At 34.3% G+C, this 26,959-nt stretch overlaps 1 protein-coding gene and 1 pseudogene across 2 annotated transcripts in view; one reads left to right on the top strand and one right to left on the bottom strand.

The window, feature by feature from the left end:
• Crppa (CDP-L-ribitol pyrophosphorylase A) overlaps positions 1-26,959 on the top strand; it is a 281,597-nt gene that overhangs the window by 234,306 nt on the left and 20,332 nt on the right. The window lies entirely within an intron of this gene.
• Positions 11,311-12,045, bottom strand: LOC113196682 (large ribosomal subunit protein uL30 pseudogene; annotated as a pseudogene).

The following is a 26,959-nucleotide window of genomic DNA, read 5'->3' as shown; positions in this document are numbered from 1 at the left end:
AATCTAATTCATTGCAAATTGGGAGATCAGATAATATAATCTGCAATGTTTATGAATGTAATCACATAAATAAAAAAATGGATCAAATATACTTCAAAATATCTAAGAAAAAGATAATGTATTTATGTTTAGTGCTTTCCTACCTTTTGCAATGTAGATATTTTGTGTCGTTAAAAAACATATATGTGCTCAACTGGAATGTCACTGCTGACTATGACTAGACACAGGCAAGGACGTATTTCTTCTCTATGAACAGAGTGCTTTATTTTTTAAATTTTCTATTTCAAATAGCAAGTCATCACAGACCACATTTGCTTTATATGTTTATTTCTAACATTTTTGAACCTAAGGCCAATTTTAAACCAGCTCTTTTTCAAATATTCCTTTCTGAAGGAAACCGAATAGATTTTGGTAAATTGGTGTCTTTAGATGATTGTTCCTAGTTAGTTGGAGCTTCTTTGTTGTATGTTTTGTCATGAACCAAAATACTACATGCTTAGAAGAAGTAAAAATTAATAAACAATGATTCATTACCTTTGATTAATTCAGGTATTGAGGAACACAATACCTTCTTCATTTAAATTCTCTCATTATACCCTTTTATCATTAAATCCTGCTGGGTGTCTTAGATTTCTAAGAAAGCAACTGTTTATTATTTTTGTGAGTGATTTGAGTAGCAGGTGTGTACGGTTCAAATGTATTTCCCCAACAGCATGTGTTGGAAACCTAATCCACAGTGCAGCAGTGTTTGGAAGAAGGGCCTAATGGGAGGTGTTCAGGCCTTTAGGGTGTCTTTGAGAAATGACACTCTTAAAAAAAAAAAAAAAAAAGTTGAATTTAATCCTGTAGCCTTCCTTCCAGCTTTGTCTTTCCACCAAGGGATAAGGTAGAATGTAGGCCTTCTCCAGAGTTTAGCACCATGATATGAGACTTCTCAGCCTCCCAAACTCTGAAAAATCAATTTCTTTTCTGTATAGATTACCCAGTTTCTTATATTGCCTTATAGCAGCACTAACAGACTACCAGGATTCATCACACCAGTATTTTCTTGCATCAGATGGTGCTCACGCTATAAATGTTGCTGACAGACAACATTAACTTTTTTTTCCATGTTTTATTTTGTTAATTCTAAAACATACTTTATATACAATCAGAGATATGAAAAATTTTGTTGTATATGTGTAATAAGAATTGTATTGCATTCCGCTGTCATTTATTTTTTTTAAAAAAATCAACCAAAAAAAGAAAAATAAAACATAAAAATTTAGTGGACTTCCTTTTTCATACCCGATTCTCAATGTGAGATAAGAATAATTGCAAAGCTGTGGTTCATATTTTTGAAATGTTTCAAGGGATTCTTTCAAATTCAGTCCTAATATTTAGTATCTTCAACAATGATTATTTGTTACTAGAATCAGTTTAATGTTTTCTATCAAATATTCTATTAATGTCAAGGTTATCCTCCTTTAGTGGGCAGGTTTTTGTTAATGGTTAAAATAAAACTTTAAAATTCTAGAGTATAAAAGGAAGTTACTGTTTTATTTTTAAATTGAGAAAAACTGAACTATTAAATAAAGTCTAGTTCCCTAAATATTCCACTGGAATTGGGTAACAAGATTTTTGATAAACCTATCACTAAAAACCATTTTTCTCATTGATTAAAACGTGTAAAAAGTTTTAAGCAAAGATACTATGCTTATACCAATTAGCACCAGTTTTATTGTACAATAAATGTTCCAATGAGGTTTAAAGAAAGCTTATATTAGCACTTCATATTTATAGGAGAATAAGTTATATTTTCTTTTGATTATATAGATATAACTTTTAACTGTAATTTATATGGATAAATTTGCTGGTTACCTATAAAATTAGTTTATATGGATACTACATATTTTAAATAGGTATTCCTTGTAGAGCATTTTTTTCTAGATAGTACATTCTATGATACTATTGAAGACTTGGTTTGCCTTTCCATGCTTTGGTGGGATACAGTGAATTGTTTCAGTGTTTTTACTGTTTAAATTTTTTTACCTTATTCGTGACCTCAACCAGGAAGAACCAAATCTGGCAGTAAAACAGAGACAGACAGACAGACACACACACACACACACACACACACACACACACACATACACACACATACACACACACACACACGCATGTGCATTTAAAGATATAAATTATTAGGATCCATCAAATCTGACTTAACCCCATTTCTTCCAAAGCACCAATTACTTGATTTGTGGTTACTCACTGAAACAAGCTATGAGAATTTTTTTTAAATTCCATGTTTGATTTTATAAAATTTGGTTTCATTATGAATATATAGCATCAAAATTTGAGTCTTCCATTGATTTTCTTATATTTATAGTAATGATATTATTTTAATGGTATTACAAGATGTAGTATATGGCAACAAACTGGCTGCTTAATGTTAAGGGGTTAAAGGTTTTTCAGTTGTAGATAATTAAGGGGAAAAGACAAAAAAAAAAAAAGGAAGAACTTTAAAAACTTGGGAATACTTACCTTAAAAGTAAATTTTAATTTTTACTGATCCTTAACACAATGTTGTTTCAAGCCTAGAGGGTATGTTGTTTCAAAAACTTAACTGAGAGAAACATTGTATTTTTGTTTACCATTTGGAATTGTTTTCTCTTGTGCATGAAGTACATTCTGTGTGTAGTTTATTGCTTATCTGCTTGTTTCATTATATCAACTAGTTTTAATCATATTTGGTTTGGTAGACTTGTTATTTTAGACAGCGTTCAAGAGAATTTTTTAAATATTACTTTGCAAAAATAAAATTCTGTTCCTACCTGACAGTTGTAAGTCAGTGCCCTTTCTGGAAGTAGCAATGCCATTGTCGGCCTTGGGTGAGAGCCTTGTTTGTTGTTACTCCTTTAAGATCCAAGGATGATTTATATGAATATTATCTATCTGCCAACTAATAAGTATATATTTAGCAATATTTCCTACTTTTGCTTAGTTATCATCATGTTGACCAATGGATTGGTTATTAGTATATTGACCAATATCCATGAATATTTCATTATTGATTAGAGAAAAGAATTACACTAAATGAAAATTAGAATTAAAATTTTAGAGTAGAATACTTAACCTTCCTAAATTTTTGTGGAAATTATATTTTTAAGAGAAAAAAACATGTAATATCCATCTATCCTGATTAATTTCTAGTGTCTATAACACTCAAGTCACACAATACATTTTACACAATTATATAAGTAGTTACAGAAAGGCGATACATGTGTATGATACATTCTTATACATGGTGTATAAGAAAAAAATTATAAGATACTTTATAAGAATGTACCTTGGGGAAGGTGAGATATATATATAAATAATTGCTACATGAGGCAGTCTGAATGGTAAATGGAAGGGGACAGCACTGAAAACTGGAAAGCAGTGATTATTTCTCCTTCAGATGTGATGCTGCGCATTAGGTTGCCAGAAGTTCTTCATCACAACTTTGCACCCCTTAACCAATATCTTCCCTTTTCCTTATGCACAGCTTCTGATATGCACCCTTTTCTTTCATATATATGACTTTTTTGGATTCCATACATAAGTGGGATCATGCAGTGTCTTTCAGTATCTGACTTATTTCACTTAGTGTAAAGTCTACTGTGGATTGCATCTGGAATGTTCCCCAAGGGCCTGTACATTCCAGGCTTGTTCCCAGCCCATGACACTGATGAGCTATGGTAGCATCTTTAGGAGTCTCTAGGACTCTAGTGGGAAATTTTAGGTCACTGGGGGCATGTCCACAAAAGGATTGTAGGACCATGGCTCCTCTCACTCCTTTACTACATTCTTCTACCATGATATGCTGCCTCTCTTCATAAGCCCCAAACAATGGGACCAACTGATCTTGGATTGAAAATAAACCCTTTTGTCATGAGTGAGCTATGACATTCATGTCTTTCTACATAGTAAGAATTCATAGAATAACAATAAATCCATAGGCTATGCCACTTTCAGTGACAGCAGTTCACTGAATACTTGTGGATCACCTGGCAGTTATAAACTGGGAAAACACAAGTTCTTTTATTCTAATCTTAATTTCTAGTGTCTATAACACTCAAGTTACATACCACATTTTACACAATTATATTTTTAGTTACAGAAAGGCCAAGAAAGGGTTAAAGTAGCCACAGATGCTCAGAAGGCTGAAACTGAGGGCAAAGGCAGAGATGCAGATACCAACCAAATGCAAAGAATTGCTGTAGGGGATCAGATAAGATTATGAAGAATCTGTTGAGGGTGCAGACTATGAAAGTGTGGGGACTTATTCTAGGTCAGGGTCTGTACAGACAGCAGTTTTAGAGCATCCACTTCATGTGTCAGCTTGAGACACCAGCTTAGAGTGGGCCATGAGTGGTCATCAAGGGAGAAGAAACCACATTCACCTGAAATCCCATGACAGCTTCAGAGGATTATTACTGTGGCGATTTCCTGGGCAAGGCTCATGACAGGCAAACAGGTGACAGGGTCAGTGTGCCACTGTGTCTAGTCTCAGGGTGCTTCTCCTTTTATGGGCCTCAGTTGAGGTGGTTGCTGCATTCAGTGTTCTGGTGTGTTCACTAAGCTCTTAGGGTTGGTTTTTCTGATAAGAGTTTGATACACCATGGGCTTCTGATTAATTTGATAAGTCATTTTTATTAGCACAATTAATTTATCAGTTTTTGCCTTACTGTGATGCTGGACAAATGGTGGTTATTTGTTTGTACAAACAAGTTGTAAAGTCATTCTACCTCAGCACTGAAACTCAAAATGGAGTAATTCATGGAAAACTAATGCTTTATAAAAGAGTGTGACACAGGTTTAGGCATAGTCTTAAAACTATGTTCTATACATCATGGAGTAACTCAGACAGGGCATAGTCTGCTCTCTATACTCTTCATATTTTTAAGTTGGTTTTCTCAGGCTGTTATTATAGTAACAGAAAGCTAACACTTGGTTCCAGGAATGGGGCAGTTGTCGATAAAACTGAGAGGATGTATAGAACTTTTTGAAATTCGTGTGTTAGAGGAGTTTGAAAAGATTGGAGAAGCAAGGTACAGAAAACTGAGATTGCTGTAGGTGGAGTTTAATGGGTCAATCTAGTGAAGACGCAGAAGACTAGAAGTCTAATAGAAATGCAGACAGTAGAGGTTATTTTCATGAGGTTTTAGATGCAAATATGGATTCTATTGGGAATTGGACTAGAGGCCAATCATGTTGGCAAAGAATTTGGCTTTTTTTTTTTTCCTGTCTATACCCTGAGACTTTCTAGCAAGCTGAGTTTAAAGGTGAAGGACTAGTCAATCTGTGAGAGGAAATGTCAAGGTAGTGCAGTGTCAAGCAGTGACATGGATCTTACTGGTGCTCTGAGCAATATTTACCATGAGAATCTAGAGTAAAGAGAAATAGGGTTAATATTTTTGTATTAGTTTGCAGTTTGGTCAGGAAAGGAACATGCAGTTAAATGTGCTGCCCAGTAGGGTGCAGTTGCTAAAAAGATATTAGTACCATTAAAAAGAAGCCAAATATTCTGCACTGGGACAATAGGAAAAATTCTTTGAGGACATTTCAGTAATTGTCAACAAACCTCCCCATCACAGGCCCAAAGGTATAAAACTATAAATTCATTTCAGAGACTGTTTGAGTAGAAAGCCTTGGGGCACCTGCTCACACAAGGTGGCCTAGAGAATTACTTTTGTGAGATCTATTTTTCTACATTCAGCCATCAAGGCAATCAGTAGTTACTGAAGCCATGGTTCAAGCTGGCCCAGGAATGGCTCATGCTGGCAGCAGACCTTAGTGTTATCCATGTAATACTGGTTTTACAGGCCTCCTTGATGCAAGAATTGTGGAGCCTTAGAGTCTTCTCCCAAGATTTCAAAGGAAAGCTTAGGAGGCCAGATAGAGAGAAGAGATGCCAGGAATACAGGATGCCTGCCAAGGGATGTTGCATGCAGCATGCAAAGACAGCCTGACAAAACGTACTTGTTTTCCACATCCATGTGGTAGAATGCAACCAGCACAGCCATCAGAGACAGAAGCCACCCAAACCCTTGGAAGCCCATATCCTGCCACAGCGTGCTCAGGATTCTGGACATGATCATGCAGGATTTAATGTTTGCCTTGCTGGGTTTTGGTCTTGCTTTTCCCTCCTTGATATTTTCCTGTTCCATCCTTTGGAATGGTAATATTTATCCTCTGCTATGTTTATCTTGTATGTATGTAACAACTTTTGACTTTTACAGGGTCTCATAGCTGAGTTTGTCTCAGAGGCAACATCAGACTTAGCCTTTTGAGCATTGTTGAAACAGTGAAGATTTTGAGGACTCTATAGATGGACTGAATGCATTTTGCATTGTGAAATGGATACAAGTCTTTGGGAACAGAGGCAGAATGATGTAGTTTGGATCTGGAATGTCTTCCAAAGGCCTATTTTCTAAAGGCTTGGACCCCAGTCCATGGTACTCCGGGAAGGTGGTGGGGTCTTTAGGAGGTAGAGCCTATTTTGAGGTTTTTAGGTCACTGGAGTTATTGTCTCAAAGGAAATAGTTGGACTCTGGTCTCCTCCTCCCCTCTCTCTTACTTTTTGCCATGAGGAAAGGGTTTCCCTTCCGGTGAAATACACTCCCACCTAATGTACTATACTGTCACAGGCTCAAAACAATGGGGTCAATCTACCATGGATTGAAACCAAGAAAACTGAGCCAAAATAAACTTTTCTTCTCATTAAGTTGATTATCTCAAGGATTGCTAACAGCATTGACAATCTGAGTGATAACATCATACAGGTTCATCCATGTTGTTGCAAATGGCAGAATTTCTTCCTTTTTTAACTAAACAATTTTATCCATCTAGTTCAAATTTTCACTCTGTCTTCATCTTTCAATGGACACTTAGTTATTTCCATATCTTGGCTATTGTGATTAATGCTGCAGTGAACTTGGATGTGTTATCTCTTGGAGATAATGATTTTACTTTTTCAGAACATATAACCAGAAGTGTTATATCTGGATTGTATGATAGTTCTATTTTTAATTCTTTGATTAGTCTTCATACTGTTTTCCATGATAGTTGTACCAATTTAAATTCCTGTATAGGACATTCTGCACATTCTCTCCAATACTTTTTATCTTTTATCTTGGATTATCTCTAATGTGTTATGTGAAATATCACTGTGGCATTGTGAAGTATCATTGCTAACTATTTCTTGGATGATCACCACTGATGAGCACATATTCATGTACTTGTTGGCCATTGTATATTTCTTCTTTTGAAATGTATATTGTCAAATTCTTTTTAATCTGTTTTTGTTGTTTAATGAGTTTCTTATGTACTTTGAATTTAAACTCTTTATCAGGTAAACAACTTGCAAATATTTTCTCCTGTTTGGTAGTTTGTGTTTTCATTCCCTTTCCTGTGCAAATGCTTTTTAGTTTGATTCAATTCCATTTGTCTGTTGTTACTTGATTGCTCAAACCAATGGTCAAGAAGGAATTTCTCTGTTTTATTCTAGTAGTTTTAGTTGCAATTCTTATATTTAAGTCTTTAATATATTTTGAATGCATGGCTTTATGTATAGTGAGATAAGGGTCCAATTTCTGTCTTTTGAATGAATGTGGATACCCAGTTTTGCCAGTACCATTTATTTAGAAGAAGCTATCTTGTTTACATTGTATATTTGTGGCACACTTGTGGAAGATCAAATTATTGTGAATATGAGTTTTTATTAGCTATTTATTCTGTTTCCTCAATCTATAATGTTGGTTTTTATGCCATTACCTTACTGTTTTGATTAATATAAGATTGTAATATAATTTAAAGGTTGAATGATGTCTCAATGATTTCTGTGGCTATTTGGAGGGTTTTTTTTTGTCTGTGTGTGTGTGTATGTGTGCATGTGTGTGGTTTCAAATGAATTATAGGATTGTTTCTATTTCTGTGAAATATGCCATTTCAATTATGATTGGTACTGTATCAACTTTTAAATAAATCTGGTTAGTTATGAACATTTAAAAAATAGTTCTTTCAGTCAGTGAACCTGGGGTATTATTTTTCACTTATTTGTGTCATATTGACTTCTTTTATCAATGTTGTATAGTTTTCAGTATATTTTGATATTTTCTGTGTATATCAGATATTTTGGTTCCTTGGTTAGATTTATTCCTATTTATAATATTATCATATATAGGATTGTTTTCTTAATTTTTTGGATAGTTTATTCATAATGTATATAAATATTTTATGATTTTTTGGCTTATAGAAATGAAACCATTGGATATATTTCTAGTTGTTATACTTGTGATGTACAGCCTCTATTATGCTGAGGTACCTTCCTTTAATTTGGTGGGAGTTTTTAAAAAATATTTATTTGTCAATGAACCATTTTTTTAAAAATAAAGTTATTTATATGCGGTGCTGAGAATTAAACCCAGTGCCTCACACATCCTAGGCAAGTGATCCATTAATCATGATAGTATTTGTAGTTTTTTTCAGTGCCTTTTATACACCTATTAAGATGATCATATGGTTTTTGTTCTTAATTCTTTCAGTATTATATGCCATATTTGTTGATTTGCATATGTTGAACCATTTTTATATCCCAGGAATAAGTTCCATTAATTCATGGTGTAGGATCCATTTAATATGTTGTTTTCAGTTGTTTTTGTTTCATTGTTAAACTTCTCAATTTGTTCATATGTGATTTTCCTGATTTTATTTAGCTGTTTATCCATGTACTCTTATGGTTTATTAAGCTTCTTAATCATGATCATTTTGAATTCTTTAGCAAGTGGTTCATGAATCTCCATTTTTTAGTTTTGGTTTCTGGAGATTTATTAATTTCCTTTTGTGGTGTTATGTTTGCCTGTTCTTTGGGATCTGTGTTGGCTTGCATGAGTGTTACCTGGAAGGAGAAGACACCTCTTCTAACCTTAACTAGTTTGGGAACGTTCAGACCTCCTGACTGGTAAGATTGCTGCATTTGGGATTGTATTCAAGTTGGCTGGACTTGTGATTACTACCAGATCCTCTATCAGTTCCACAGATATTCCATTTCAAGGAGTTTGACATTAAGGAGTATGGTTTTTCCTGTTTCCCTGAGAGTGCTGGGGCTGGGTCACAGTGTGTTTAAAAAGAGTAGTCAAGTCTGAGGTTTTATAAGCCTGTTACCAGGGACACCCATGGATTAGGCTTCTTAATGGGTCTCAAGAGAGTAGGCCTGCCTCCTGGCTGGGTGGAATGAGGCTGGAGCTTGGTTACAGCACTATTTAGGGACTGATGCTGGGTCTGAGATCAGTGAGTCTATTATCTGGCTTACTGTGAGCCTGGCTCCCAGGTACTTAGGGCAGGCGGTACTACTTTGAGCTGAGGTAGGTGGGGTATAGACCCAGTTTTCTGTATTGCTTCAGGAATTACAGATGTGTCTAAGGTTGGCAAGCCTATTACTATTGGTACAAATAGGCATTGCTTTCCCTGGGACCACTGGTGTAAGGGGATGTTCACAGAGCCAAAGACAAGCAAAGCTGGTGACTACATCACATGTGAACAAGGCTACTCCGGTCCTCAGATGGTACCAAAGTCCAAAGGCCTGCCACCAGTACATAGCCTGTCTCCTTAAAGCATTCCTCCTCAGTCTTGGGCCTCACCTGGGTTTTATAGTTTATTCCTTGGTTCGAAAAGATCCCACAAAGTCATTAAATGGCTGTCAAATATTTATTTGTGTTGGTGGGGAACACAAACTAAAGAATTGTTAACATTACCCACTACTATTGAATTCTAGTTCTTTTCTTTTTCTGATATTTCTCACTTTTTTTAATTTAATTTTTTTGTTGTTCCTGCTATGATCATCATAGTTCAGGTGATGATCTCTTGGCAGTACATCTCCAGTGGTTTCCTGGGTGGTCTCTCTGGTAACGTCTTTCTTGAAAATTAACTAAATCCCACAGATCATTTGACCATGCTTCCTCATTCCATTGCTATTGTAATGTTCTATCAGTAGGAAAAATGATGGTAGATACATTAGCACTTTGTAAATGACCATAGAAACCAATAGCTAGCCATTCCCTGTCAGAGGAAAATAGGTTTTGTTCATATTATTAAACTAGTATTAAGGGCTGCTTTGGAGAATGAGTAGAAGCTGGACATCCAGCAACCTTGTTGGTTCTTTGATTCAGGTGATCATAAACTGGTTGCTATGAACAAATGTTCTTTGTCTTATTTATCCCCAGTTGAAATGGATCGATCTCACAGTCTATAGGTTTCATTGTTATACTTTCCTGGTGCTGTATTTCCACTGACTTTAGTCTTGAAATTGTTTTATAAGACATTTTTTTAACTCCTTGATTGTTTTATAATAATTTTCTGAAAGGTGGAAATTTTCACCTTACAAATATTCAGGGGCATACATTTTTGTCTCTTTTACTTTAAAGCACTTCACTGCCAGAGAGGAGAATTGTCCATGGGTAAATACTTTTTTTAATTTTATTTTTATTTTATTTGTAAGATGTGACCACAGTTGGGTGGTAGTAGTCATGTTTATGGTGCAGAGTTTGTATGCTCTTTATCCTGTTCCAGGCTTTGTTCTCAGTATTCTGTACATGTTAATTCAGCCACTTACAGGGCAAAAAATTTAATCTTCCTTTCGTGAAGATTATTTGTTGATGGTGACTTTAAAATGTAACATATGCAGTTACAATTTTACTATAATTGTTCTTGATATACTAGAGGTATTTATTATTCATCTTCAAATCACCTTGGTGAAATGTTATTGCAAAACTTGTGAACTTGAAGAAACCAAGTTGTAGGTGAACTATTGTTGAGATTCATTAATCTTTTCACTGATGATTGGATAATGCATTGATGTCCTACAAATCTAAAAGTGCTTAACATCTCATTAGAATTTAGCACAGAATAGAATTTTGTATTATACATTATTCTCAAGAGATTTATTAAACATCTATGCTTAAACTGTAGATGTTTCATTTGGAGTAGGGTATGATGGTATCCAAAGGAATTTAAAATATTAGTGTATAAGTACAAACCTAGGAGAAAACTTATCACAGATTTTACTTTTCTTTAAGAAATATGAACTGTTTTAGAAGAATTTTTTGACTAATAGCTCAAAATCCAAAAATTTTACTTTATTTATATTTAAGTTACCAAGCATCTCAAAGTGTAAAGTCTTTCTCCTCCATATAATCTCTGTAACTCAATACTAAACTGTACTCTTTTTTTTCTGAGCAAATATTGTTCATTAACCGACCAGATTACAAAAATACCATGATACATACCTTAGTTCATCCTTCCAATAAGCCTGTTGATCTGATATTTCCTGTTGCCAGTATCTCTACCATCTACAAAATGGGTGGTCTTTTTCTTCATTCCACCTTGTAGAAAAGATAATTTGAAGAGCCACAGGAAGTTATTTGCTTCTTTGAAGTGTTTTCAACCATGATCTCATGAATCAGACCCTCCCATGCGGATGATACCATATTTACTAAGAAACTGAGCAATCCAATTGTTATCTGTCAAGGCAGTTCATTTCTTACTTATTTTGCCATTTCCAATATGCCTGTGGATTAGTTCATCCACTGACTTCAGCTTTGGGTACCTCTATGCAATATATGGTTCCGTAATCCTCAGCATGTTAATTGAAGCCTTCTTGAGCTTAATGGAGGTGCCTTGGGAGGTATGGTCTGTAACACCTTATGGACCTTTGTGCTCACACTATTGATACCTCTCATCCTTATGACAAATGTCATTTGAGTTCTGTAAGTATGTAGCAATTGACAGCTTTTTTTTGCCATCCTAGCCATTCGAATCTCAGTTCTGTATGTATGCCTATATTCCTTGCGGTAAATGCTTGGCTTTTTCATAGATAAGCTTCCTCCTTGCCTTTTGAAGCATCTTTTGTGCAAACTTCTTTCTTAGGCACTTCACCTTCAATTCTGTGAAATTCCATAACTTTGTCTTGAGGGTTTCTGGTATAGCAGGAACATTCTTTTTCTTCCCTTTGGCACTCTCCATGGTTCCAGCAGAAAAGAGGATGAATATTACCCTTGAAAGAAGAAACATTTTCACATTAAATGTGGTTCTTTTTGTAAATTAATGTACATGTTTGATCTTGGTAGATGAGTACATGCATATTATGTTAACAAAAGATTCAGTCTTCCATAAAATCAGTCCTATAAATGTTTTGCTTAAGTTTTGCTTTGTGCAATTTCAAATGTAGTTAAGTAATCTAACATGCTGATTAATAGCCTGAAAAAGATAATAAACGGTGAACGGCATGATATATATGATACATTTTGGATTTTCCCTTTAAAATGACATGTTTGAATAGTCACATTTACCTAGCTCACTTAAATCACTTCTGTTTAATATTTCAGATTTGTTAGACTTTGTAGAATACAAATCAAAATTTCTGTACAACTTTTATCTAATTTAGGGTCTATTTTTGAACTTATATGCATTAGCAAAAAAATATGGCAAAGTTGGTTCGTGGTATTTTACATAAAATCTAGCTGTTGAACATTAAGAATTTCAGAAATTATTTAAAATCTAGGTGTCAAAACATTATTTCTCTAACTTGTTGTGAAGTAGTTTTAATTTTCTTATGAAGAGTGACAAAAGATACAGGTGTTATGCTGTAGTAGTGCAAAAGCAGCCATAGACAAATCATAGGTGAATAGATAGCTGTGTGTCAATGACATTTTAATTACAAAATCAGGGGCAGCCTAGATAGGTTTGAGGGCATTATTGACTTCCATGGTTACAATACCAACTGACATCGTTGAATATACACAAAGCAGGGCAGTCATTGGAAAAGTGGGAAGGACCAAGGAAAGGTTCCTAACATGAGGTCAATTGACCATTCATAGGCATTCATGTGCACAATATTGTCCAAAGGTTTCTTTTTCTTGTGGAATGTTCCATACCCATCTGTAGTGCCTGGGTCCTCAAAAAGTACCTGATTATACCACATGAATCATGAGTATGACTGGAATGATTCATTCTCAGCAATTCCCTCCATCCCTGCCCAATGTTAGAAAACTATTCTATTTGTAAGAAATGGCAGAACCTGCCGGTACATGCCTGTAATACTAGTGGCTCAGAAGGCTGAGGCAGAAGGATTGCAAGTTCAAAGCCAGCCTAAGCAACTTAGGCCCTAAGCAACTCAGTGAGACCCTGTCTCTAAATAAAATACAAAAAAGGATGAGGATGTGGCTCAATGGTTAAGTGTCCCTGAGTTTCAAACCCCAGAGTCCCCCCTCCCCAAAAAAGGCAGAAACTTAGATTTTGTTTCAGTATTATTGAAACAGATATAAAAGGCATAATAGGAAAATTTTGTTGCCCATTGAATCTGCTTTCTGCAAAAGTGTACTGCTGAGATAAAAAGGCTGTTCTGCATAAGACTAGCTAAAAAGCATTATATAAGCCTGTGGTTTCCAACTGTGCCCTATAAAAGGTTTGTAGACCCCCGTGGGTATAGATTGGGCCAGAAAGGGAAAAATTCACTGCTGTCCTTCTGTTATGTTTCTTTAATTAAGGCAATTCAACTTTAGGACTTATTTCCTTATATCTATGTGTGATCATTTATATGATTAAGTTATATACAATTACACTTCTTAAAAGCCAGTAGTAAATCATAGTAAATTTTTGAAAAGCATGTATCATACTTATATTTTCATATTTTTGCTCTAGCCTGTATATTCCTTAGAGAAACAGTTCTACTTGTTTTAGCAAAAATCTTAATGATGGCAAGGTTGCAATAATCTTTAATTTAAGTGTGTTTGTGGGAAGCATGACTGACCAGAAAGACCAGAAGAAATCTGTCACACATGGCGATCTCTTCTACCTCCTAGAAGATTATCTACTCTGCTGTAAGACAGTGTGAGATTCTATGATAGGAATACTTAAATTGTGTTAACTCTGAAGTTAACATGGTAGCATAACACTAGGAGATGCACTTCCTTTCCTCCTTCCTTGACCAGTGTTTGTTAGTGCTTAGTGTATGCCTGGCACCAGAGATAAGAAGGCAAGTATAGTCTGGTTGCAAGAGAAAAGGAAAAAAATACTTTTGTATAATTCTTTTTTATTTTTCTATTTTAATACAACTTCTCATTAAAATCTCATGACATAAAAGGTTTTAATTTACCTTCCCACTCCCCAATAATATCAAGCAAATTAGTGATAAAGGATGTATGAGAATTCTTAAAATATTATATTGATTTGGACTTCCTCAATTCATTTAAACCTTAGAAAAATTCTGACATGAACTGGTAGGTTCAGGGATGGATGGATCAAGTTTTTGTTACAAACTACTACCATAGTTAGCAATGGCTTGCATTAATTTGTAACTGTGCTTCAGGATCAGCATATTTGAAATCAGTCTAGTTTATCATTGGGTCATTTTTAAACTTTACAAAGGATAAAGCTTAGAGTCCCAGAAAGAGAATTATTTTTTAAAATTCAGATGGAACTGAATTTTATGCTCAAGACCATCACTTATTTGTTTTGTAGCCTTGGGTTAGATACTTAGTCTTTGTAAAGATTGTTTTCCTTATCTATAATGCTAAATTAGTATATCAAATGAATTAGTTTACAACTCTTAGTAAAGGCACACAAGTATCTTAGGTCTTAGGTCTATGTATAAATATCTTGAATAGATTCCTGTAATCATAAAATATCAATTTATAAATTACAGTATAATTTAATAATTTTATTTTCATATAGTCATGGTAAATTATGTAGTGTATTTGCCATTTAATCTCCTTTTGCACATTAATTGATTTCATAAAATTGCATTTTTTTTATCTAAGGCAAAATTCAAAAGCTATTGATGAGTAGTCTCAAAAGTGTGAGAATTTAGGGCATAGAGAAGGAGCCAGTTAAAAAACAGAAAGAAATATGCTTCTCAGCTTTCTTTCTTGGGAGAAAAATGCAAATCTCCCATTTGCCAACGATATGGAAAGGAAAATGGTGCATAAATATATTGTATAGGGCACTGTAAAAGTTTTCATGCTTCAGAGATAAACAGACAATCATTACCATATACAAGTTAAAAATAATATGGAAATAATTTTTCATGGGAGATTAACAACTGAAGCTAGAAATGTTTGTGGTTGCTCATATGGAAATGGCTTTGTTCAATGAATGTCCTGATCTGGCAAGAAGTAGTCAGTAATTTGTGTGAGCTATTACTTTCAAAGTTCAAAAAATTCTGCATAGAGTGGCTCTGATTGCAAATACAGTTGCATATATAAGTAGAATTGCCATCTTTCTTTTAACTTTTGAATCATTTATGAGCAGGATTTTTTAATGGAAATAAATAACCTTCCCTCTGGCTTTGTTTATTATCAAAGCATAATGTTCCTGTATGCTTGCTATTAAGTGCTCATAACAAGCTTGTGGATCCCAAAAGGCGCTGCAGAATTATGTCTGGTGGTCTTTGAGTCTTAATTGCTGCCAGCTGAGGAACCAAAATTCTCAATAAGTTGAAGAAACTTTCACAAATAACATTTAACCATAATTACAAGGCATAAAGCTCAATATATAGTTTACATAATAAAGTCTTACCTAACCACAAAGTATTCAAGGACCAAACAGAGGTCTTCACAGAGGTATATATTAACCTGTGCTTGACACTGTACTTGTTCAGATTTATTAAAACCTTCTGGCTGTGCAATTGAAATTATGCCTGTTTAAAAATCCTTTTGTAGGTTTTTCTGTTTTGCTATGAGCAAAGAGCATGTAACAGCTGATTTTAGAAAGTTAGAAAACCCTCCATATTTTCCCCAGTGCTTGCTCAGGCATATTGAAATAATACAGTTTTGAGAATTGGTCAAGAGCATTTGCTTTTGTTATTTATTTAATGAAGAGTATGTTCTACTTTAAAGAAATGCAATATAAAAAATGTAGACTCCAATACAGGTAAACTGGTAGGTAATCATATTATAAAATTATTGTTTCTTAGAAAAGTTGATATAGTTCACAAAAGAATAAACCTGAGATATCCCAACTTAAGTTAAAGGCCAGAGACAGAGGAAAGAAAGAGATAAGTTTGTTTTAACTGATAGCTTCAAGCTAAATCAATAAAGAAGAACTGCTCCATATTGCTTTCCTGTAGATTGAAGATTAGCCTTCAAGATAGGATCACATTCTGCTTGTAGAACCATCCAACCAAGAAGCAGTAAAAGCTTCTCTTTATGGATGTCCTCCAGTCCCAGGACTCTGCTCCCTATTTTTCTACCCCTCTTAACTATAGCCAATGTAAGGTTGGTTTTTCTCTCAAAATTTTAATTTTTTTCTCTCAAAATTTTTATTATAAAATACCCTAGTACTTAAATCACATTGCCTTCTTCCAACTGCTATCTTGCTATGCTGTTGGTTGTATAGGGAATTGGTCCCAGTATGAATCCTTTTATTTTTTTTCTAGCATCTGTAGAAGCTTAATAAACACTTTATTTCAGAGACTTCTTAGTCTCAAGATTGATTTAGATTTTTTTCACAGTATCTTTGCTTTATGATTAAATTTGTGTGTAAGTTTTTGTTTTTTTCTTTTTACAAACACTCTGGATATTTTCGAGATTGATTTAGCTGTACTTCACCCATAATTTAAAAGAGCAAGTCTTGGCAATATCAGGCTTGCCTGTATTCTCTCCTATATTCTCAGGCCTCTTCTGTGTCATTTTGCCCTTTGTTTCATCTCTAATTTTACTTTCATTTTACCTTTACAAAGTCTGGAGTCACTCTTAAATGATCCTTTTCCAATAAGGAAGTTCTGTGCATGCATTCCTTCATTATGAATGAGTTACCAATCTGTTTACATCCTGTCCTCATCACTATTGTGAAGGTCTTGAGGCATATATCATTCCCTGAATATGAAACTGTGAAACTATGTATTATGTGTTTGCAAACAGATATTGCCAATCCAATGGACAAAAATAGGAAAGAAGAAAGTCATAACAAATCCAAAATAACTTCAAACCCCAATGGCAAAAATTCCATTACACTTTAAATCTTGAGAATAATCTCCTTTAGCTCCACACTTAGCCTTCCAGGCCCACTAGAGGGATTAGGTTGATCCTGCTGCCCTTAGAGCTTTGCAGACAGGAGTTGGGCTCTCAGGGTTCCAGGCATCCTCACCTCCATGTTTCTAGTAGGCATTGCCCTACTGGGGGCTATGTGTGGTGGCCCTACCTCCATAGGGTTCTCTGCCTGGGATCTGCCCCACTGTGGGCAGGAGGGTGGATGACAGGTTCCCCTGCCTTAGCTCATCAAGGCTGGAATATACCCGTTGTAACCTAAGTGTAGGCAGCCTTAACCCCTGAGCACTCTGCATGGTCGTTGCCACAATTTTCTACCTGTGTCCTATAGATTGTCAGCCAACATGGCCCAGGCATCCTGTGGCCCTAAGAGCTGGGTAGCCCTCCTTTGAAACTATTCTTCTTCCAGAGCCCTTGCACTCTGGGACTATAAATTGTAGGGCAGTCCCAGTGATCTCCAAATTGTTATTCTTCTATTGTGGTGAAAAGTAGCTCCTGGCTTCTATTGAGATGGATGATCCATACTAAACCCCACTCATCACTTCATAGTAACAAATAGAGCTTGACTTCTGTTGAGATAGTTGGTGCATACTCATCTCCTTATCAAATGGTTTCTTGGCCACACCCTTAGTGTTTTCTAAATGCCTACTTTCTGGTACTACATCATCTTCTCACTGTGTCTTTATATAGTTGAAGGTTACAAGGGCTCTCTGGGTTTTCTTTTTTGAGGGCACTAATCCCAGTAATGATTAAAAGGCTCTGACCTCATGACTTAATCACCTACCAGACCACCCCACCTCCAAATACCATCACATTAGAGGTTACATTTCATTGTACAAGTTTTGGGGAAACACATATTCAGTCCATCCTAAGGAACCTCTTTATCTTTGAAGCCTAGAACTACTTTCCACCTATTATTCAGTTGGGCTTCATTTAAACAAAAGGATACAGAGCCTCATTTATCTTCTGTAAATGAACATACTCAGCAGTGGGTGTATGAACAGAAAGGAGAAAGTTCCAGGGAACTTTCCAATCACTGCAACTTGGCAGAATGAGGTCTGGGTCAGTGTTAGGAAGTTGAATGCACAGACATTCCTCAACATAGTAATGGTAATGTAGGAGAGGAAGATTTACATTCAGGAAAATTTTCTTTGTATTGGTTTAATTCTGTTGTAAGAATTAGCTAAAACATGCAAGACAGAGTCTTCTAGGTACCCCTCTCCTCTTTTTCTTCACTAAAGAAACCCAATCTTATTGTACAGCTTTGGGTGGTTTATATGAATTGAATAATAATTTTTTGGAATCTTTATTTAGATAGGCCCTTTTCCTATCCCTCTTACTGTTTACTGCCTGAAATTTCCCCAATATTGCAAATTAGAGAAATGTAAATGATTAATTTTCTGTCTTCAAAACAAAATATCATACCCAGTAACAAAAAATAATCACAAAATTATTGTAATAAAAAATTACAATGATGCACCACTCCTAGCAAGCATTTGGTCAGGATAGTTGATTTTTCTAGGGTGATGTGATAGGTACACTGTGCATAGAATCTGAGATGATCTGAGGTAGAACATGAACAGTATTTTTTAAAAGTTTAGTAATTATTTGATCCTGTGCTTTTCCTTTCTCATCCCATGTCTTATGTGAGTTGGAGTACTAGCCAGAAACAAATGGGTCCTGAGAGTTGGAATGATGGTTTATCAGAAGCATTGGAACCCTGAAACAAAAACTTCCTTCCTGGTCATTGCAATTGGATATCCATGACAAGTGAGAAAGGATTGGAAAAGGGAAACAAAATGTAAACTCAGAATGGGAAAAGAGAAAAAGTTACATGCTGAGAGAACTATAGACCCTCAGCAACCATAGTGCCAGTAACCTAAATTCCATTCCTTATATTTGTTCAAAGTAGGTACTGAATACCTACTGTGGTTGGAGTTCATGACATACACTCAGGATGCCATTTTGAGCAAAAACACATGATTTGATGTGGTATTAGGTAATGTAGCCTGGAGCTTCAGGTCTAGTTTGAATAACACTACTGGGATGGGGACAAGAGCTAAAAAGTACAGATACAAAGAGAACCTAAGATGGGTGTATTCAACTTCAACAGGAAGATTAAGAAAGACTTTCTGAAGAAGAATGACATAAAAAGCAATTTCTCATCTCGGCCAGAGATCTGAAATGAGAAGAAAAATTATTCTAGAGAGAGGAAGCTACATATACAAAAGATTTTTGACCAAAGACAAATTCAATGGACTGACAATAGTCTAATTCATAGAGTGGACAGAACAAAGAGTAGCATAATGTGTTTGTGACAAGAGGGATCAATGTTATTTTTCCCTTAAAATAATGGGTTTGGTAATACAATTGGATAAATTGCTTAGGTTTGGAATCTTTGTATGCATTTACTTTCATGGTTTAGCTGCAATAATTGAAGCAATATATACCAGTGTTTCTTATTTAGACCTGTACTGGAAGACTAAAAAGATTTGTATATTGTGCATTTAATTATGGAGTAAAAATAATTATTTTCTGCTTTCTGGATCACTTGCGCTACTATTCCTGAACTTTTCTCCTTTCTTCTATGAAATATGTACTTTGCCATAGTAAGTTTGTTCTTAATTTCACCAGTCATCATAATTACAACATATTTGACTTTTTCTTAAATTATGGGATCTGCAAAGGTGGAATTAACATTTAGATCCAATTTTTTCATCTGACTTGTACTTTGAAGTCTCTTTCTTCACCCCTGCCCCATCGTTAAGAACTTGTTATATTCTGGCCGGAACTCATCTTACTTGCCACATTATTTCCATTGGCTGTATTTGTCTTCTGGCTTCTCCTCCTTACATTAGAAGCCCTTTGTTCTCTGACTTTCCTGTTACTGTGAAAGTCACAGATTTCTTCCAATCCAGGTAAACCTACTTCAAATACTGTCTTGATTCCCATCACCATAGACGTCCTTTTTTAAAAGTCTATATACCAGTTTGAGAAGAGATGTGGCATTTCTGGTTACTGGTATTATTTGGGGATGTTGGGCTGAATTTTAAAAGACTTTTAAAGTACATCTCTATTTTCCCACATGATACCTGGGAGCAGAAAAATAATACCTTGCCATTAAAGTTAAAGAGTATGGCAACCACCCTGCCAATTACTTGAGTTCATTATTATTCTAACTGAAATTTTGGCCATAAAAATTAACATAAGATTTGATTGCTTAATTAATAACAAAAATAAATTCAAAGAACACAATAACATTAGCTATAAAAAAGGAATGAGTATGATTTAACATTATGGTTTTATGATTTATTCTTTTTGTACATTCTCCTAATAGTACTTTTATTTGCAATTATCAGTTTTTTTGGGGGGAGGCGGGGGATTTCCCAGGAATTGAACCCAGTGGCACTTAATCACTATGGCGCATCCCCATTCCTCCCCCCCCCCTTTTTTTTTTTTTTAAGACAGGGTCTCACTAACTTGCTGAACTTGTGATTCTCCTGCCTCAGCCTCTCAGACTATAGATATGTGCTACTATGCCTGGCACAATTACTAATTTTTAATTATTGACTAGTCAGTCCACTTTAATTTAGAAATAGCAGAGCTTTGCCTGATACCTTTCAAGACTTTATAATATCCGTTTGTGGATTCAGGGTTCATTTTGCTTTAATATTGTGATTGTGAATTTTTTTACTATATTTTATGATTAATATTGGCAGTATTTTGTCAGCCACTAAATTTCATGAGTGGAATCCTTAAAAATATTAATTCTTATAGTTGTATTCCTTTCATATAGGGAATCTCATATTTTATGGATTGATCTTGTGCCTAACCACTTACTGAATTCTATTAATAGTTCTTTAATATTTACAAGTGACTATCTTTTATGTTAAAAAGAAGTAAGATTTATGTCTTACTTTCTAATATTTATCTGTGTAATTGTGTAATTCTTGTCCTATTAGCTCAGAACCCAAGTACAATAACATATTGTAGTAGTGATGCAAAATGTTGTGCTTTCTTTAAGAGAAATTCTCAAAATACTGAAATAGTGATTCCCGTTTCCACTTGTAACCTTTTTTTTTTTTTTCCCCCTTAGGATTGGTGATAAATAGTACAAATGCTTTTAGGCATCTGTGTCAGTCAGGTTTCTGTCACTGTGACAAAATACCTGAGATAACAAGCTTATAAGGGGGAAATTTTCAGTCTATGGTCAGTTGTCTCTGTTGATTTTGGGCCTATGTCAAGGTGGAACATCATGTTGGGGAACACATGGGAGATAAAACAAAGCTCTTCACCTTGTGGGTGATAGGGAAACAGAGTCCCAATATCCCCTGCAAAGGCATGCCCTCAGTGAACTAACTTCTTTCTATTAGGCCGCAAATATTAAAGGACTACCACCTTCCAGTACCACCACAGATTGGTGACCAAGCTTTAAACACATGGGACTCTGGGGGATATTTAAGACCCAAACTACACGAGCATCTAATTAAAACTTGCTATTGTTTCTCCTTTAATTTCACAATGTATTCAGTTACATTGATAGATTATTATCAGTTGACCAAAGCTTGAAATCCTAATATATACTCCGTCTTATACATATTGTGGTAAAATAATATTGTTTGTATATTATCACAATTTTCAGTGAATTAAACATTAATTTTTTGTGTATTATTTTTACCACATACATGTAATTTATTGGTGCCTCTTAAAACATTTTATTATTTTAATTTCTTCCCTGTGTAAGTTTGGGCATTAACCATTCAGTTTTCTTTGCTTTCTTTGTCTTGTATTGATTCTTTTTCTATGATAAAACTCCAATATTTCTTTCATCATATCATGTAAGTTATTAGGTTTATTTGAACTTTTATATCTGTCGTCATAGCTCTAATTTCCCATTCTTACACTTTACATCTTTTCCTCTTTTCTTTCTTCTTTCCCCTCTGTGTAATGGGATAACTCCTTACTCAATGGTCCCTCTCACTAGGTGGTTGATTCTGCTGTGCAGTCTGTTTATTTTTTATTTAAATTAACATAATTTTTGTTTTTAATATCTCCAAATTCAATTCTTGATATTTTAGACATAACAGATTTCTAGTCCTGATTTGGATATTAGCCATCTATAGGAACATTTTTTTTTTGTTCTCTTAAATCTCTCAATCTCTCTCTCTCTCTCTCTCTCTCTCTCTCTCTCTCTCTCTCTTTCTCTTTAATGGGATAATGTTCTTTTGTTTTTTTAAGTTTGGTGACTTTATTTCATTATATTGGCCTTCACCAACATTGGATATCATTATCTTTGGAATTGATTCATCATGTTTTAGTGACTAGCCTAAGTAAATAAGAGAACATGTGAGTCATTCGGTTTTACATACTGATGGCTTATTTCCTTTATGGAGGAATCCATTTTCTCTGTGGGATTTCCTGGCATCCTATTTCTGTTTCTCTTTTAGACAGTGAGTAACCATATGTATTGCCAGTTCTTTAATGCAGGTGAGGAATGAGGGATGGAGTAACATTTTGACTGCTAAAGTTACATAGATGCTCTTGGATTCATGACAGGTTACATCCCAATAAACCCAGTATCAGTTGAAAATATAAGTAAAAACGTATTTATTGTAACTAACCTACTGAGCATCATAGCTTACCAGCAGAGCATGCTATAGAGTGCTGGTTATCTACCTTTGTGATCTTCCTTGTATAACTAGCACCATGGCTTGCTGCCATTGCCCAGCATTGTAAGAGACTGCCATATCTCATATGGTTAGTGTAAACAGAGATCAGAATTCAAAGTCAGTTTCTGTTGAATATGTTTTGTCTCCACACATTTATAAAGTGGAAAAATAAGCCATTATGAGTTGGGGAGTATCTGTAGTTCCATGAATATTTAATCTGATGATTACACAGGGTGTTTTTTGGCTCCTCAAATTTGTTCTTTTTGTATTAAACAAACACAGAACTGACTTCTGTGGAGTCCTCCTTTTTGCATATTTTGGTCTGTGTTTTTCCTTTCCAGCCTGATTCCATCTTTTTTTTTGTCATAAATTCTCTAAAATTCGTAGTCACATAATAACTTTCCCCATGTCTTTCCAGTATCATCATTTATGTATTTGTGTCTAGATGCATTCATGCTTCCATGGTGGTCTAGCATCACCACCACCTGTGCACATGTTTAGGGATTTGAAATTCAGAAGGTCTGTGTCCTCATGGTACTACAACTAAATTTAGCTTAATGATTTCTTGAAATAAGAAAGGCTTACAATAATAAAATTGTGTCATTCTGATTCTTTTCATCTTCCCTTAGACAACCTGTTTCATAAAAATTGAGAAATAACTGATTCTTCTTTAAGTAATTTTTTAGAATTTACAGTATTTTTTATTTGTCTGCCAAAGACCACAGCATTTTTACCCAGTTTGCTTATAATTCATTAATTAGAAGTTTTTCATGTGGGGGCTATAATCTTTCTCACATTATCTTCAATTTTGTGATAATTAACCTCTGTTTTATGAATTTGGTTTTTATATAAAGGGCTTCTAAATTATTCTATTGGATTGCATGAAAGAAATAGGCTATTTTTAAAGGAATGATACATTATATAGATGACCTGAGAGTAAAAGATGAAGGCTATGTTTGGTACTGTTTTACTAATGGAAAAAAGTTAAGTAGTCACTAGATTTAAAATAAAAAAAACCCTCTGTTTTGTGTTAAACATAAAACATTTATAAAAGTGGCATATTACAGTAGTTTTTTAAAAAGGAACTATTTTATGGCTTCCTTTCCCTACCCTTCCATGAAAATAAAGGATTATATTTTAAGTGCCAGTTCGTAAGTCTGAGTGGCATTTTTAAACAGTTTAAAAACAGAATAAATGCTTACTTAAATCATATTTAATTCACACTTTAGTTTGTTTTAATGCTTATTAAATTAAACTTATTTTGTAAAAATTTGGGTGCTGGAGAAAACCTTTGCATATTTGTTCTTAATTTGATGAGCCATTTTTTTCTGAAATGTGGGGGAGTTGTAGTAAAACAATTAAACATTCCAGAAATTCAGAATCCCTTTTCAATCCCCACTCATGGATTATTAGAGTTAAAGGTGACACAGCAGTTTTTTTTCCCCTGACTCTTAAGCACCATACAATTTGGCAAAGAATATTTTACAGTTTATAGTCATCATTACATGATATTTACTGAGTGACCTAGCATTTTGTGTGGTCCTTTTTAAAGAACTTTACAAGTTATTTTTAGAAAAAAAAAATCCTTGACCTCTTTTAGTTATAGTGAAAATGGATATTGTTGGGTAGAGCTCTAGGTTACTGAAGTTTTTTAATCTTGTCTTTTATCAATAAAACAAGACAGATCCTCACAAATCTAATTAATGTAGTTTGCCTTTGGACTTATCTGGAATTTGAACCCATCATGGCTTATGTTAGTCCGTATTCCTCTTATACAGCTTATGCTGATTTCCTACTGTATGTACATCCATCCTGGAAATTAACAACATACCAGGCTGAAGGAAATGACAACCAGTTATTTTGTTTTGAGGCAAAGAAGAATAGGTACTTAGATATTATTTCTTAGAGTATTTAATATCAAGCATTTTAAAGTATAGAATTCATCAGTTATATTTATAATCTCTATAACTCCCTTTTTTGCATTAATTAGTCTATCATAAGCAACTACAATAATATTGTTAGAGATTAGAAGCTCTTTGCATTTTCTTCTCTCTTTAAACCATATGCTTATGGTGTGCTTATCCATAACCAAGAAAATTCTTATCGTACTTTTAAACAAATCTATTATTTCTGTCTTAAAACATCATCTTTATTCCTTCTATATAACATATACTTAGTTAGCAGCAGAAAGATAACATATGCTATAAAGGATTGTGCAAAAAAATTGTCACCTCAAATTAATATAATTATTATCCATGTGGCTATTTCCCCAGCATTGGGTGTGGAGAACATGGAGAACAAGCCCTAAGGCTTCTTGTAGAGCAGTTTGCAAGGGTCCTCCACCCTTTCTTTTCTAAACTTCACAGGACTTACTTTACACATAGTAAAATATCTATAAGAGTGCAGGTTTTTGTTTTTGTCCCTGAAATGAGAACTTATTTCCATGTGCAGTGCTTAAATCCAAACAAAACAAATTGGTGCAGGCTAGGTTACTCAGTTTTAAGTTTTTGTTTCAGTTTTCAAGACATGGAAATAAATATTTCATTCTTTTAGAGGAAAAAAATTAAGAATGATATATATAATTACAAGAATTATTATCACTGAACTCAATTTTACTGTCAACTTTCAATATATTCCTAGGAAGATTATCAATCAATTTTGTTTTCATAAGTTAGCATTCAGTATGTTGTAGTCTCTTGCCTTTGTTATTGGCAATATGAATAATCAAGATAGACACTTTCTTTCTTGCAATTATTATTGCTCTTTGCTAGATTTTAATTATTTATAGCCGTCAGACGTTTATTGGTCTTTTAAAGACCTTCCAATTCCAATCAGAATGAATAAACAAATAAAAGGAAGAAAGATTTTGTAGTTCTTTTTTCCTTTTGATTGTGTGTGTTCTATATAACACTCAAATTATTCTTTATGAAATTAGTATATCCAGGAAACTGGAGAATTACGCTTTCGGCTGAGAGAATGGAAAACATGTTAGCATTTCCTTTGTAGAGTTTCCAGGGTGCCACAGGAGATTTCTAATGTGCTGCTTTTTGTGTTCTCCCCAGATCTTTTTCAGTTTATTATAATGCTGGAGCAATAATTAAATGTTGCTTAGCCTTTCCTATGCCCTACACCTCACTGAAAACATGTCAGTAGAGAAAGCAAACATTCGTTATTTCTCAATATAAAACAGATCCTGCCAAGGATCATGCCAAACCCCACCAACCATAACAGACAGATCAATGTATGTTTTGGTTTAAATTCTTATTTTTGTCTTTGCTATAATTGCTCAACTCTGGTATTTGTTGTTCCCTATAGTTTATCATTTTATGGCATGACAGTTCCTGAAATTGACAAGCTTCCTGACTACCTTTGTAATGTATATGTGTGGCCATATAAACTACAAGGGGAAATGACATTTTGACTCAGTAAATATTTGCTTTATGTCCACTACATCTGTTTTACAGAACTCCTTTTAGAATTTTATTCCCAAATTATCATACTAAAAAATGGCTACTTCTACCTTTTGTCTGGATGTTACAAATTCTGAAATCGTTAGTGTCCCAATTTTCAAGTTAGGGATTTTATTATTATTGACCCAAGAGATTTATTCACTGATTAGTTTCTATTCATGTCATAAAATATAAATTAACTTTTTTTTTTCCATTCTGGAGGTGAAAAATCTACATGCCATTGAAGGTATGAATGTTAACTCCTCATAGTTTTCTGCTGCTAAATTATCTAACATCTCAAGAGGAACTGCATTTTTTAAAAATTTTATGTTAAAATACACGAAAATTAATGGATCCAAACTGTAAACACAAAGAGGTTTTCTTGGATAAGACTGTCTCCAAAAGAGTTATTGAATAGTTAGATGCTATAGATCTTATTTTCTGGTTTGAAGTTTATATTCAGTCATTATCAATGTGAATTTAAATTGACTTACTCGACCTTTGTTACTTTAAAAGTGTCTAAATAATGGAATTTACCTCAAAGGCTTTATTATATTTTATTTACTCTTTTCCTAGTGATTTTATAAGATACAATACTGTTTTACTGCTGATAACTTTTGTTTTTTAATGCAATTTTACTTTTTTATTACTTAAAATGGGTGATTTAATATATTAAGGTGTGTCTGTATAAAGAAAATTAGAGATTCAGTACCACTTTCAACCCTGTTCATTACCTCTTCACATTCTAAGATTTTGTGATATACTTTTAAGAGCC

Source organism: Urocitellus parryii, chromosome 3, assembly GCF_045843805.1.
Source record: "Urocitellus parryii isolate mUroPar1 chromosome 3, mUroPar1.hap1, whole genome shotgun sequence".
Lineage (NCBI taxonomy): Eukaryota > Metazoa > Chordata > Mammalia > Rodentia > Sciuridae > Urocitellus > Urocitellus parryii.
Note: the sequence above shows the minus strand (reverse complement) of the source record. Positions and strands in the feature narration are given on the sequence as shown.